General features: G+C 44.4%; 1 long non-coding RNA gene across 1 annotated transcript in view; it reads left to right on the top strand.

Annotated features, from left to right (window-relative positions):
* The window catches only part of LOC144929526 (uncharacterized), a 116,629-nt gene that overhangs the window by 93,066 nt on the left and 7,766 nt on the right, over positions 1 to 15,797 (top strand). The window contains exon 2 of the long non-coding RNA XR_013634791.1: positions 2,468 to 2,563. This is a non-coding gene — a long non-coding RNA (uncharacterized LOC144929526). The remainder of the gene's footprint in view (positions 1 to 2,467; positions 2,564 to 15,797) is intronic.

A 15,797-nucleotide genomic window follows, 5' to 3' on the forward strand; every position in this document is an offset into this window, starting at 1 on the left:
GATTAATGGTGAACAGGCAATGGAGAAAGCAGCTGTGCACACCTCTTGAGTGTTTTACGTGTTTACACACATGCACAATACATCTGAATCCTATGGAAGTGAGCTACAGTGTTGGACAAAGATCTGTGATCTGTCAGTCTGAAGCTGGTCATGGTGCGTAAGCGCTAGCTGCTAGCACTAGGATGGAAGACATGGATGAACTCCTCAGTACTAACATTAAATGTGGATTAACAAAAATCAACTTTTTTTAAAAAAAAAAGAGAGCCAGTGAGAATCCTTATGGTGCTATTGCCACAATACACAAGAAACAAAATCTGCGAAAGATGACACAAACAGCTTTGGTACATTAAAAGGATTTGTTTACAGCAACATGTCTGTCAACACAAGAGGAAGCCCTCCTTCTGGCCTTTACAGATGGCTTTCCCAATGCACAATAATAAATTTACAAGACAACAAAAAAACATACTGCTTTAAAATGTAAATAAGTGGCAGCCCTAATGATTTAAATTGACTAATGGAGCAACTACTTGTTTACAGAGATGCTAGGCAGGAATTCCTTCTAGGTCAAGGTTTTCATAAATAGACTACACAGGTTTCCATTAATATCACAAGTGCAGAGGGCTCTGTCTGTTTATCACTACAGCATCACCTCCTGAATGTGCACATAAATGGAGCCCAAAGTTAGGTGTTTGGACGACTGGACAATGGCACGTGCTCTGATAAGCTTAACATTGCATACTGTCATCTGTTGAGCAAGACATTCATGTCACGCTCATTACTGTGTTATCCAAGCAATGTTGCAACCTCAACCATCAAAAATCATGGGTTTGGCTTAAAATACATGGGATTATATAGGAAAAAAAGAAAAAGCTGGGTCCTTTTTTACTTCTGATTTTTCATGTTTTTAGGGTGCACTTTGGTCATGTTTCCAAGGTTTTGTTTTCAGGCATGAGGGCTAGAAATGTACGTTTTAAAAATCAAAACTGAAAGTTCGAACACAATCACATGAATCCAGGAACTGGGGCTTTAAGAAAAAACACAGATTTACAAGGCTTGCAATTAAATTATGAGGGGTGGCAATGCTGAGTGCCTTATAAATATTAAAAATATTGCAAACAAGGGAATCTGTGTGGAATTCTGATCGATCTGTGCAAATACTCTGGTCCTTATTCACTCTGCTGCAACCTGGGAAGGCTCTCAGCAGCAGCAGTGGCACTCGAGCTGTCTGCAGACTTGGGGCCTTATCTAATGCTGAAATCAAAGAGGCCACTGTATTGGTTTCCTCTCCATTCATATTCGGAAGGTAACCTGTGCAAGGAAAAGGGCTAGAACTTTAATTTAAAAAAGAAAAAAAAAAGCTGAGATTCTGTGGAAGTTGATGGCACTTGCCTGGGAAAGCTGCCAGCTCCCCATGGGTGAGTGCACAAGAGGATGTGTCAAGCCTGGCAAATAGCCTAATTATACAATTAACTGATAGGCAATTAACCAGGGTAAAAATGCAGGCAATCTGATGGGATCAGATTGAGACTGAGAGATTTCTACTGAAGATGGGCAAAATGAAGGGTGGCTAGGGTTGGCTTAGCAAAACACAAAAAACAAAATTAGGGATGGTCTGGAGCCAAGTCCCATTGTCTCTGAGTTCAAGATGGGCCCTACTTCAGAGATGGTAGGGATCTCGTGATCGGAGTGTTCTGATCTGGGGTCTTGGCTTGAGACTCCAGCACATCCCTTCAGTGGGCCAAAGTCCAGTTTGGACTTGCCTGTACTCTGAACCACCAAAATTTTGTTGAGGAGTGTGAGGGTGTGTGTGTATTTGTGATAAATAGACCGAATCTAGGACAATCTTTCATTCTTCTTTGCATAAGCAGATTGTGCAGTTACACATTCCATTAGTATAGATCTTCTCGTTCCTACTCAACGGACCAAACCCTAGTGTCCTTTGCCCCCTACCCCACATCTGGCAGTAAAGCTCTGGTCCCTTTAGAGTTAGTCTTAAACTACTCCATGACAGTAAGTAGTATAGTGTCTTATGCCATACTGTTAAAAACATGTACATAGTTCTGTGATCTGTGCAGAAGATGGTAAAGCAGGTGTTAGGGGGGGAAAAAACGAAGTTCCTGCATATGTTTTTTGAGGTTGGAACTCGATCGTCAAAAAAGATGTGTGTGCTGGTAAACTTTTTTTTTTAACTGAAAAAGACTTAACGAGGCCAGCCCTTTTCATGGGCATGCTCGGGTGACAGCAAGACAAAGCATCTGTGGGTTCACGGCAAAATAGCAGTGTCTGAGTGGCACAGCTGCTGTTACCATAAAAGAAAACAAACCCAGGGCCCTTTGTACAAAGGGTTTTTCTTTTTGTGAAGTCTTGAATAAGTGCTTTCCTTTCAAGGGAGCAGAGACAAAATGGCTTCAAGAAGATTTTTCATAGACACTGAAAAGAAATTTTTGTTTTTTTGTTCCCTCTGCAGACAAGAAATTAGCAAGAAGTAGATTCAAGTGTTGGACACCAGCCTTCATCCTGTTGGATCCTTATCTGCAGCTAATTACTGTTCACTGCACTAGAGGTAAATAGCAGAGAAATCACTTTTATGCTGATTTAAAAACGAGGTCAAGTATTAGTGCCCTTTGCAGATGGCTAACTTATTACAAGCATCTCTCTACTTACAGGACTTGACATTACCTTGTAACCAAAAAGCACATACCATGTGTTCTTTAGATTTAAAGACTACTATAGATTCCTCATATGTTTGAACACAGAATTAATATCCTTGCATGTTATCACTACAGTATTTGGCTGCTGAGATGAAAAATCTAGGGTAATAACATATATAGGACCACTCATTGATGTTCATTGCCCAGATGGGCATCAGTATGAATGGTTGGTTTGGTGACATTATAAAGCCACGGGCAGTATGGGGGAAGTTTCCTGTTGAACCGGTTCTGTAGAGAAATATAGGGCTTCAGGGTTTCCAGCGTTGCCTTCACAACAGCCAAATTCATGTAGCCATAGAGGAAGCAATAAAAATCTTTATGAATCTGGCTGACAAGGTCTGTGGTTTAGAAGTAATGTTATGGATGCCAACTGAATGACTCCTCTCGCACACTGGCCACTACAAAGCTGCCAGATGACTAACTCTGTCATTACTAGACGTGGACCAGAACCGTAACACTTTGTCCAAAAGCCCCACCAACTCTGGGTCCAAATCTGAGTTTGGATTAGGCCAGTATCCAGGACCAGGTCATGAGAGGTGCCAAGCATCTACAGCTCACACCAAAGCCAATGGAATTAAATCAAAGGCTGGCAAGGCATGGGGGAAATGGTAAGAACTTTCCTCTTCGTATTTCAGTACTTTAACCATTCTAGGAAGGTCTGAAATCAGTACTCATCTAGTCTGTATTTGAACCAGTGATTTAAAATGGAGGTCAAAGTTTTCATATCCTATTGTCATTCACCTGAGTGATCTCCTGCGTCAACGTGTGTGTGGTATTATATAGATCACTGCTCTCTCAGATGTGTTTTTGCCAAGTACTACCTGGTTTGTTGGTTGTATGTTTTTTCAGTCCATTTTGTGGGTTATGTGTGTGTCTCCTCCTAGGTCTGGTCTAAATGTAAAAAGTTTTACTGGCATAACTATGTTGAGAAGGGGTGTAATTTTTTTTTAACAGGCATACACATGCTGATAAAAGCCTTAGTGTAGATGCAGTTATACTAGTATGAGACACTTAATTTACTGAACAGAAATAAGCTATACTGGTCTAAGCATTTTTTTTAACTGATATTACTGTGTCTTCTCTGTGGAAGGGGGAGAGGGTTGCCCTTTTTAATTATGCTGACAGGGTTAAAACAGCAAAACTTTTGAGTATAGACAAGGCCTGATTCAAATGGTGGCAGGAATCAGGAGGAAATCTGTGTTAATAGTCCCTTTGGGTGATCATTTTATTCCTTGAAGCAGAGAGTTGAGAGTAGCCCTTCATGCTGGTGCAGCTGCAGATTTAGTTGCTATACATACTAATATAAATGTCTGTTTGCCCCAACAATATCATGTCTCAGTGAGTTCCACAGGTGAAATGCACTTGCCACTCTCTCTATAAAGAATCATTGAAACACTATCTTAAAACAAAAGTATTCCCTTTTATGCACTTTCAAATTGAAGGCGGCAGTTGTTGGTAGGGCCGTTGGAGAAGGCTGGTACTTCATTTTCATCAGGTTTGTGAGTCTGTAGTTGTTCAGAAAACTTTAAGTTGAAAGTTTATCTAAAAAATTAAATGCCCTTGGCAAATAATCAGGCCAAATTACAGCTGCTAAATGAGCACAATACAGAGGGTGTCATGTGCAATGCTTGCAGTTGCTCTGTCTGTGCACTGCAGAGTCTTCTGTAATCAATATGCTGTAGAACAAATGAGCTTTAAAAACACTCACTATTTTATTATTCTTATTAATAACGAGGCCCTGGAAAATATCCATGAAAGCTTAAGCTCATAATTAATAAATGCTGGCTGGGTTTCTGCTGCCAAACAGCAACCTTGAGAAGTCTGGGGAACATATCTCCATCCAGACAGCAGAGGGTGCTTGTGTGTGTTGCAGATTAATAAGGCAGTATAGTAAAAATATTTTCATATGGCTAATGCAATTTGAGATAATGTCTTTTGTTCTTCTAGCTTGGGAGTGTGGGGAAAGGCTGCCGAAAGTCATGCTTTAGAAAATGTGAGGCAAGTGGCTAACCTTTCCTTGCAGAGCTGGGCCCAGCAGAATTCAGCTCTGAAATACCACAATACAGGGGCAGTGTCTCTTTTCCTCTGCTCTGATAGGTCTTTATTTTTCCCTTCCCTTCATCCTGTGGGTTAGGAGAAGGAGTTGCTATCTTATATCAGAACAGCAGCCCTGTTAAGGCTGGTGGCCTACCCTGGAGCTTTCTGCTGAGAAGATCTTGGAAATCAGATTTGGAGAGATGTCAGGTCAGCTTCCTAGATTAATCCATTTGCTTAATGGGCAATAATCTTGCACAAGAACAAAGAGTGGAATAGAATTTTAAAAAATCCCCCAAACCTATAAGGTTCTGTACTTGACCACTGACCTTGCTATCAGGTTCAACAATAGTACTGTGGTTTTTACGTAGCTTACTTAATCATCTTTCAGAATCCATTTTTGCCGTAGCACATATGTGTTTGGGTTTTTCAAAGATAGGAATAAAATCACATGATCTTCCAGATTTTAATGGGCTTTTCTGTACTCTAATTCCTACACTCAGTCTTTCAAAAACACCAGTTTACCGTAAGCCCTTATCACACAAACACGTTACACTTGGCAATGGCCTCTCCTGTAAGGCAAGTGAAGTAGTGTATTGAAGGATGGACATTGTGCTCCCTTGGTTAGAGCAGGCGACGGGGAGACAGGAGTTCTGCCATCTGCTTCTGATGGTTGCGAGGTAAACTTTCCAGTTGTGACCCAATGAAGTGCTGTCTTCCCAAGTCTGCAGACAGACTATGAAATGTGAACTCTGAGAAGAGTGAACAGGGGCCCTGTTCATTGCTTGGGGTTGTTAACTCTGGAGATTATTGATGATTGGAGGGTTAAATGTCACAGCTCTCCAACTAATGTAAGGGACTCCTCACACAGAGAAGGCAGCCGGTTTTAAAGAGAAGAGCATATTTAACTATTTTCTAGTATAGTCCTCTGAGATAGGTAAGGGAGAGCTGCCACCTGTGGGTACTGGAGGATCTGAGAGGGGGAATGAAAGATCTTAGAGGTGAAGTAGGATTTAATAACAGACAAGAATGAGTGAAAATTCATTTTACCCAACTCTATTCCATAGAGACACATAATTTACTCTGAGTTCTGAGATCTTGTGCCCCTCCAAAATCCCACAAATACTCCCAAAACTTCCACAGAATCAGACCAAAAAAATCTATGGAATTTGGCAAAGTTTTTTCCACTGGTTATCGATGATCACTGGGAAGAATCTGTGCTGGGCCCCAGCGTGCAGCTCCAACCCACCTGATCAGCTGACCTGATCAACTCACCACTATCCTCTCAAGTGCAATGTGCAGTTCTTCTTTGATTATATGTCCCTATGAGTGTTCCAGTGAAAGATGTGTGCGTGCCCAAGTGCTCTCGATTGGAGATCTTAGCTAGTAGTGTCCGCAAGTCCATACCTGCACACTACACCTCCTCATGCTCCTATACAAGGGCCAGAGGCAAGCGGAAACCTACTGCCATTCCAGTTCATCCTCAGCCACCCTCAGGTCGAGACAGTTCAGTGGTGCCCGCTACATTGGGAGCTACTATTCTTTTAGTTTTACTTAATTTAGTTTGAATTTTGTTTTATTCCCTTTAAGCACACTTGTGCTTTTGGAGGAGCAGGGTTTCCCTCCTCAAACTTCTTTTTCATTGCCCTCAGCTATTCTATCCCCAACTTTCCCCATTGGGCTATGCCAAGGACTCCAGGCTTTGAGCCTTGTGATATCTGCCACAGGTCTTTTCCCCCTCATTGACAGGCATTCCAACTGCCTCAGAGAGTCCCACCTGTGGGCAAGGTCTGCAGAAGCTTTAAGAGCAGAGCTTGCAAACTGAGGGAGGATAGGCAGATGCTTGCTCTTATGGAGCATTCTCTGAGATCTGCCAGGTCCCAATCTCCCCCATACATCGGCCTCAGCTTCTCAAGCTGTGCTGGTGCCTTTAACTTTAGCAAGCAAAGATGATGGGGCTGCTTTGGAATCGAAGCATTCTGAGAGAGAGACCTCATTCCCCAGAGAGACTCCAGGAAGAAGGATGAAGTTGCCCCTGAGTTCAGAACTTGTGCTCCTGTATGGGTGTTGCCAGAGCTTTTGCAGGTGCCAGTACCCATCCAGAAAACCACAGCTCATGCACCAAGGGGTCATCTAGCAAGCACCAGTCTGCTCAAAGTTGGTGCCAGAAGAGTAGTCCTGTAGATGCAAGAAGGGTTCTGGAAGTAAAGACTTTCCTAAGAAGTCCACATCAACTGCAGTACCTTCCTCCTTGGGTCACAGCCACAGGACCATTCTATTCATACCTCAGCTCAATCCCCCTTGGCATGCATTCCTATGGGGTGCATGGGCCACACCTTCATACCATCTCCAGTGCCTTTTCAGGCTATGATGAAGCACTCCCTGGTACCAGCCTTGTTCATCTTGCACAAGGACCTCTGGGTCATGAAGGAACCAGGCTCTCCCCTCCTAAGGGGTACCAGTAGGGGCCCTTCTTCAGTCCTGCCTGGATCTGGAGCCTCCATCTGCACTACCCCCAGCACAGTGCAAGTACCAGCCTGACTGCCTGCCCGCTCCTCCTTGCACTCTGGTACCAATTCCAGCCCCAATACCGACACCAAGGGCTCCCGCCTTTGGCTGCTACAGAGAAGACATCATTGGACATCTTTGTCCAGAATTCTGCCTCTCTGCTTCTCAACTCTCTGGAGGTGTTTCTTGAGGAGGAGAATCTGTCCACAATCAACAGGTGCCCTCACCAATCCTGGCCAGAGCAAGCCTAGGGCCCTACTCCCTTCCCCTATGGACCACCACAGTAGGCATTTGGGCCCCTTATGATGACTGTTATAGGGAGCTGGTCTACAAAAGGCCACATACTGACCTAAACCCCCTGGTACGGCAGGACCCTCTACAACAGCCTCTGGTACTGCAGGTCCCTCTACCCCAAGAGGAGACTGCTGATAAAGATGAGCTGGTAGCTGAGGAAGAGACACCACTGTCGTCATCCTCTCCCGATGAGGCCGTCGTACCTCCCGACTATGACTTATGCTGCTGACTTCATACCCTTCCAGGACCTGGTTAGAAGAATTGTGGATCACTCCAGATTCCTCTGGAGGAAAATCAGGAGGCTCAACACACTCCTGGAGGACATTATATACTCTGTCCCCCAGGGTAAAACTGCCCTGCCCATCAGTGAGGAGCTGCTGTCTCCAGCACACGCTGTTTGGCAGATGCCTACCACCATCTCGCCCATACAAGAGGGCAGACAAAAATACTACATTCCAGTGAAGGGCCTGGAGTACTTTTTCTTCCAGCCTACTCCCAGTTCTTTGGCGGTGGATGCCATCAATAAAGTATCGTGGCAAACTCACAGCAAGTTGTCTCCCTTTCTCCATCCCAACAAGGAACTCAAATGACTGGACTTGCTGGGATGAAAAAGCTGCTCTGCAGTTTACGGGTGCAAACTACCAAGCCTTAATGACTAAATACGACTTATCGAATAATGGAAAATTCATGGACTTTATTGATCTCTTGCCACATACCAAAGAGAAAAATTTCAGACCCTTATTTTAGAGGAACAAATTATTGTTAAGGCTTCTCTGCAGGCCGCCCTTTATGTAGTCGACAGAGACTTCACATTTGTTGGCAACTACAGTCATAATGTGTAGAGCCTCATGGCTTCCACAGGGAGGATCAGAACTCTGTTGAGGATCTCCCCTTCGCAGGATCAAAGCTCGTCAGTAGTGACACCAACACCTTGCTCCATAGTCTGAAGGACTCAAGGGCCGCTCAGTGATCTTTCAGGACACACACGCCTGCAAGGAGAAGGTGGTTCAGTAAATCTCAGACCATTCCAGGCCAATTCCGTACCACACTTACACAAGGCCTGAAGAGGTCCAGACCACCCAAGAAAGGGCCCTCCTCGACTCTCTCATGCGTCAGTCAGCGACTTCGACCAAACCACCATTTTGGCTTGGTCAAGGGTCAGGAACCAACCCTTTCTCTGGACCACATGCTGTGAGAAACCACCCTTCAGGGATCGTCTCTCCTGTTTCCGACCTGCCTGGGAGCATGTTTCAGAGTAGCAGCCGTGTTAGTCTGCATTTGCAAAAAGAAAGGAGTACTCGTGGCACCTCAGAGACTAACAAATTTATTTGAGCATAAGCTTTCGTGAGCGACAGCTCACTTCATCGGATGCATTCAGTGGAAAATACAGTAGGGAGATTTATATACATAGAGAACATGAAACAATGGGTGTTACCATACACACTGTAATGAGAGTGATCACTTAAGGTGAGCTATTACCAGCAGGAAAGCGGGGGGGAGGGGGGAATTTTTGTAGTAATAATCAAGGTGGGCCATTTCCAGCAGTTGACAAGAACATCTGAGGAACAGTGGGGGGGGGGGGAGATAAACAAGGAGAAATAGTTTTACTTTGTGTAATGACCCATCCACTCCCAGTCTCTATTCAAGCCTAAGTTAATTGTATCCAGTTTGCAAATTAATTCCAATTGAGCCGTCTCTCGTTAGAGTCTGTTGTTCTTGAAGAATTGCAACTTTTAGGTCTGTAATCAAGTGACCAAAGAGATTGAAGTGTTCTCTGACTGGTTTTTGAATGTTACAATTCTTGATGTCTGATTTGTGTCCATTTATTCTTTCACGTAGAGACTGTCCAGTTTGACCAATGTACATGGCAGAGTGGCATTGCTGGCATATGATGGCATATATCACATTGGTAGATGTGCAGTGAACGAGCCTCTGATAGCGTGGCTGATGTGATTAGGCCCTATGATGGTGTCCCCTGAATAGATATGTGGACACAGTTGGTAACGGGCTTTGTTGCAAGGATAGGTTCCGGGGTTAGTGATTCTGTTGTGTGGTGTGTGGTTGCTGGTGAGTATTTGCTTCAGGTTGGGGAGCTGTCTGTAAGCAAGGTCTGGCCTGTCTCCCAAGATCTGTGAGAGTGATGGTTGTCCTTCAGGATAGGTTGTAGATCCTTGATGATGCATTGGAGAGGTTTTAGTTGGGGGCTGAAGGTGATGGCTAGTGGCATTCTGTTATTTTCTGTTATTTTCTTTGTTGGACCTGTCCTGTAGTAGGTGACTTCTGGGTACTATTCTGGCTCTGTCAATCTGTTTCTTCAGTTCAGCAGGTGGGTATAGTAGTTGTAAGAATGCTTGATAGAGATCTTGTAGGTGTTTGTCTCTGTCTGAGGGGTTGGAGCAAATGCGGTTGTATCGTAGAGCTTGGCTGTAGACAATGGATCGTGTGGTGTGGTCTGGATGAAAGCTGGAGGCATGTAGGTAGGAATAGCCGTCAGTAGGTTTCCGGTATAGGGTGGTGTTTATTAGCACTTATTAGCACCGTAGTGTCCAGGAAGTGGATCTCTTGTGTGGACTGGTCCAGGCTGAGATTGATGGTGGGGTGGAAATTGTTGAAATCATGGTGGAATTCCTCAAGGGCTTCTTTTCCATGGGTGCAGATGATGAAGAGGTCATCAGTGTAGCGCAAGTAGAGTAGGGGCATTAGGGGACGAGAGCTGAGGAAGCGCTGTTCTAAGTCAGCCATAAAAATGTTGGCATACTGTGGGTCCATGCGGGTACCCATAGCAGTGCCACTGATTTGAAGGTATACATTGTCCCCAAATGTGAAATAGTTATGGGTGAGGACAAAGTTCAGCCACCAGGTTTGCCGTGACATTATCGGGGATACTGTTCCTAATGGCTTGTAGTCCATCTTTGTGTGGAATGTTGGTGTAGAGGGCTTCTACATCCATAGTGGCCAGGATGGTGTTTTCAGGAAGATCGCCGATGGATTGTAGTTTCCTCAGGAAGTCAGTGGTGTCTTGAAGACAGCTGGGAGTGCTGGTAGCGTAGGGCCTGAGGAGGGAGTCTACATAGCCAGACAATCCTGCTGTCAGGGTGCCAATGCCTGAGATGATGGGGCGTCCAGGATTTCCAGGTTTATGGATCTTGGGTAGCAGATAGAATACCCCTGGCTGGGGTTCCAGGGGTGTGTCTGTGTGGATTTGTTCTTGTGCTTTTGCAGGGAGTTGTATCAGATAAGTGGATCCTGGAAGTGGTTTCAGCAGGATGCTCCATTCAGTTCCAACCCCTTCCTCCCCCCTTTCTCATCCCTCTGCAGGGACCCTTCTCAGCAGGATCTCTTGAGGTAGAAGATCCAGTCTCTCCTGTTTCTGGGGGCAATCAAGCCAGTGCCCCAAGATTTGACCAGAAGTGGGTTCTATTCCCCAAGAGGTAAGGAGGTTGGAGACCAATCCTGGATCTCAGGACTCTGAATACCATTATGCTTTTGCAGCACTTCAGGATGGTAACCCTGGTTATGATAATCCTATTCTTAAATCTTGGGGACCATTCTTAGACATGTTTTTTCCAACACCACCAAATTTTGGGGCTAATTTTACTTGAAGGTGTCTCTTAAAAGTCAGTTGCCTGGCTATTCCCTCCACCATCCTCCCAACTCTTTGCAAATTTACCTTTCACCATCACTTTAACTTAGTGGGCGGTGTTTTCTTTTGATGTTTTGATTGGAAACTGGAAATCTGTTCAGTACATTGGCCCCCAGGCACATTCTGTAATGGAACAGGATGCCGGGGTGAGGATCCTGAGCAGGCTCCCAGTCCCTGTGGCATGATGCACAGTATGAGCCGTACATCCCAAACACCTGACATCTCTGGAATGGGTGACAGGGGATGGATCACTTGGTGATCACCTGTTCTGTTCATTCCCTCTGGGGCGCCTGGCACTGGCCACTGTCGGAAGACAGGACACTGGGCTAGATGGTCCTTGGGTCTGACCCGTCTGGCCGTTCTTATGTTCTCTCTAACCTGCTGCCAGAAGGACTGGATGTGCTCAGCCAGGTTATTAGCTTTTTAAACTTGGATATGATAGGAAAGGAAATTTCCACTAGGTCCTGGCATATTTTGAGGGTTGGTGTAGACAGCAGGACTGCAAGTTTAAGGAGTTGTGATTCCCAAAACATGCTGCTGTTGTCGGTAAGAAAGCCACTTATGGATTACAACAGGAATAGTAGGATTTTAAGACCATGCTGATTACAGGCAATAATATTACAAATGGTTATAACCAAGAATTCCAAGGGGCTATGTAGAGAGTAAACATGATACTTGAAGGACCAGTTGATGGATTTAAGGGACAGGCTTTGTTTGCCTGGGGTGGGATTGTATTGCGCTAGCCTGGCAGTTTATTGATTTGAGGGGACTGGTTCAAGTTCGGGAATAGACTTTTTGGGTTTCCAGGCCAAGTGGCAGATCTGGTCTTTCAGGGTACTGGGGGAAGGGTGACATGTCTATTTGCCCACACTGCACTTCTTCCTCACCGTGGAGTGACATGAGTGCGGCCATGAGCCTCTTGCCTGCTTCCCACCCTCCCAGCAGCTGGCACATCACCTCTAGCAGGCAGGCTGGAAGAAACTCTTCAGGATTCGCGAAGGGCTTGTGTCTGCTCCAGCCGTTAGAGAAAGAAAGTGAGTGTGAGAGATCTAGATGGATATAAGGAAAAGAAAGGAAGAAGTAAACAGATGGATGGGAGAAATGGTCAGACCGTTTTTTGCTTACCATTGTACTCTGACCTTCATTATTTGATCCCCCAAACATGCTGTAGAGATCTTCCATTAATCTCTCTGCCCTAGTGCACAGCATTTGGAACGGGATAGCACCCCACTGAAATGCAGAAGCAATAGCTTCGGGGAATGCTGAGGGTTAAGAGGCAGAGCTCTCAAGTGGCAGGTGTGGGGGAAGAAGTTATTTCCCAGCTGGACTCCGTGTTCAGACCCACTACAACGTGAAAAAGATACTAAAGACACTGTGGCTTCGTTCTAGAAGAGTTGCCTTTTTCAGCGTACTTGTGAAGAGGGCATAACGTAGCGGTCTCGCCGGCATAGGCTCCAGTTCTGCAAGCAGGGTGTTTCTCCTTAACCGTGATGCTCCAGATGTGCTGAAAGGGGTCAGATATGGAAGGGAACAAATGCAAGTTTCCATTTATTAGTAAGTAGTTCCCACCAGCAAGTAGCCACAAATAGTTCTGTACTGACTACGTAAAGAGGGGAGGTGGGAGTGTGCCAAGTGGGAAAAGCCACGGATGTTAGAGGTAGCAGAATACCAGCAAGAACTCCTACCAAAATCTGGACCTGGGATCAGAATATTTGTGTACAGGCACTTCCTCCACATGCATGCTGGAGATACCGGAGCGGAAAGCACAGACAGCTAAAGGAAATATATTCTTATTTATTATTTGTATTACCAGGGTACCTAGAGACCCTAGTCATAGACCCACTGTGCTAGGCACTGTACAAATAGAGTGCCTGGTCCAGGGAGCTTACCACCTAAGTATAGGGAAGAGACCACAAATGATACAATGCAGATAGTCAGGGGCCTATGGGGAAACAATGAGACAGTATTGGTCAGTGTGATGGGCAGTGGTCTCTGCACACCAGCTGCTTAACTATTGTTAAGTTTCTGGTAGGCATCACAGAAAGGGAGAGTTTGAAGGAGGAGAACAAGGTAGCTTTGCAGATGTTTAAAGACAGTGCTTCCCATGGGTGTGGAGCAGTGTGGGAGAAAGCGTGGAAGGACTTGTATGAAAATGTAACAAATGGGTGATCATAGAAGAATAGGGTTGGAAGAGACCTCAGGAGGTCATCTAGTCCAACCCCATTCTTGCTTGAAATCCTTTCTTTCTGGACTCATCAAGGAAAAGGTGTCCTTATTAGCCAGATCCTCTGAACTGCTGGACAAGCTTATCAGTTTAGTGAATAGTTAATTTGCATTGTCAGTACAATCCAGCCATGTACATTGGCCAAACCGGACAGTCTCTACGTAAAAGAATAAATGGACACAAATATGACATCAGGAATCATAATATTCAACAACGAGTAGCAAAACACTTCAATCTCTCTGGTCACTCAATAACAGACCTAAAAGTGGCAGTTCTTCAACCAAAAAACTTCAAAAACAGACTCCAACATGAAGCTGCAGAACTGGAATTAATTTGCAAACTGGATACCATCAGATTAGGCCTGAATAGAGATTGGGAGTGGTTGGGTCATTACAAAACCTAAACTTAATTTCCCCAATACTAATTTCTCCCTACTGTTACTCACACCTTCTTGTCAACTGTCTGTAATGGGCCACTCTCTTACTACTTCAAAAGTTATTTTTCCTCCCTTGGTATCCTGCTGTTAATTGATTTATCTTGTTAGACTGACCTCACATTTGGTAAAGCAACCCCCCACCCTTTCACGTAGTTATACCTGCTCCTGTATTTTCACTCCGTGCATCTGATGAAGTGGGTTCTAACCCATGAAAGCTTATGCCCAGATACATTTGTTAGTCTCCTAGGTGCCACAAGGACTCCTTGTTATTTTTGCCAATACAGACTAACACAGCTACCCCTCTGAATCCAGCCAGTGATTTCATGAGAGAAGGTGCCTCTGCTGTAGGGAGAGCGCTACCGAAGCAAGAGATTAGCCTTAGAGGAACCATTGGTGTCAGTGTTAGTCTGCCTTTAGATAAGTTTCTTCTTCACTGTAGTGCAGGATGGATGGATAGCGCCATCAGCGCTAAGTTAGCTCTCCGAGGAGAGAGGTGTGCAGGAAAAAACATGGGTAGGAGAGAGCATAGGATTCTTTCTTCAGATTGTTTGTCTTCGTTGAATTCTTTCTTCTCCGCTGAACTCCACAGGAATGTCGCAGTTAGGGATCTGCATCTCCAAAGGTCCCACTGAATACAAAATAATGGTTAGGCAAAGTGACCATGCTGGGTAGAATGAGAACCAGCCAGAATCTTCCCTCCAAACTAACCCCTTTACTGAATTTTAGATAAAAATTAGGTTATTTGTAGAACAAAGTAAGCGAACACCTCTGCAATCTGGATTCTGACTAAGATTGGTAGTGAAAGAAGTAAAATATCACAGGAGAACCTATTTGATGCCTTGGGCAGCTGTAATTTGAGGTGAAGGGGGATGAAACTATTCTCTAACAGGTTGATTTTTAAAAATTGGCTGTTGAAGCTGCTGGGCTGTTTAGAATATGAGAATAAATCCCAACACCATGGAGTAGTGGGCAGGCAATGTGGTTATACAATTTTACATATCACATGGCTCTCTAATTATAGCATTGATATTATCTCCACAAACTGCATGTGTACAATACGTATACATCTGGGGGGAGGTGACTAGAGAAGACGTATATAATAAAGACAAACATATTTATAAGTGTACGCTCACTCTACTATAAACAATTCCCACACCTGTCAGCAGAATGCAGCTCGGTCCTTTTTTATACATATATCAAGCCCTACTCCAGGGCAGGTTGCACTGCAAAAAAAATCAAAGAGCTGTGACTGCCTTTTTAAACCCATTGTTACTTCTCAGCCATAAATGTTTATGACAGGAGGAAAAGGAAGTAAATCACATTTATATCACTTGTTTTCTTTATCAGGGAACTAATTTGACAGGAAGGGAAATTTTTGCTTATTTTACAACTCTGGCTTGGGCTGTGATTTGATTTCAGTAGCTGGGAGGCGAACACGAAATCTTATTTTTATTTCAGAGTCGGTATAAAAATTTACATTTTGACAGAGACGCCCAATAGCATTTTAGTGCAGCTCTAGCAAGCCTCCAGGCATTTCACAAAGCACATAACCCAACATATAATACACTCATAATTCACTAATGTTTGCTGAATGACAAGGCTAAGTGGCTGCTATTCCCGGCCTCCCACCGCACTAATGTACTCCAGACCGGGGCTCCTTTTCTTCTGGATTGAAGTCAAATTGTTTCCTGTAGTCTGGATATGGCAGCTTCTTCCACGAAGACTAAACAGTACTTCCTAAATTATTTTCATTTGTTTTTCTAATCTAATTTTTCCCTTGGTGCTTCACTAATCATCAATGCCATTAAGGGGCTGATGTGTTGACGGCTTTCCAGAGACAAACCTATCCTGCATCCAGCAGCGAGCTGACCTTCAGCATCAAAAACTCATAGTTGAGCTCATCTAGTTAGCAGACTGAATTCTGACTGCCTTCCAGGTGGCCCAAAT

This window comes from Lepidochelys kempii, chromosome 17 (assembly GCF_965140285.1).
Source record: "Lepidochelys kempii isolate rLepKem1 chromosome 17, rLepKem1.hap1, whole genome shotgun sequence".
Taxonomy (NCBI): domain Eukaryota; kingdom Metazoa; phylum Chordata; order Testudines; family Cheloniidae; genus Lepidochelys; species Lepidochelys kempii.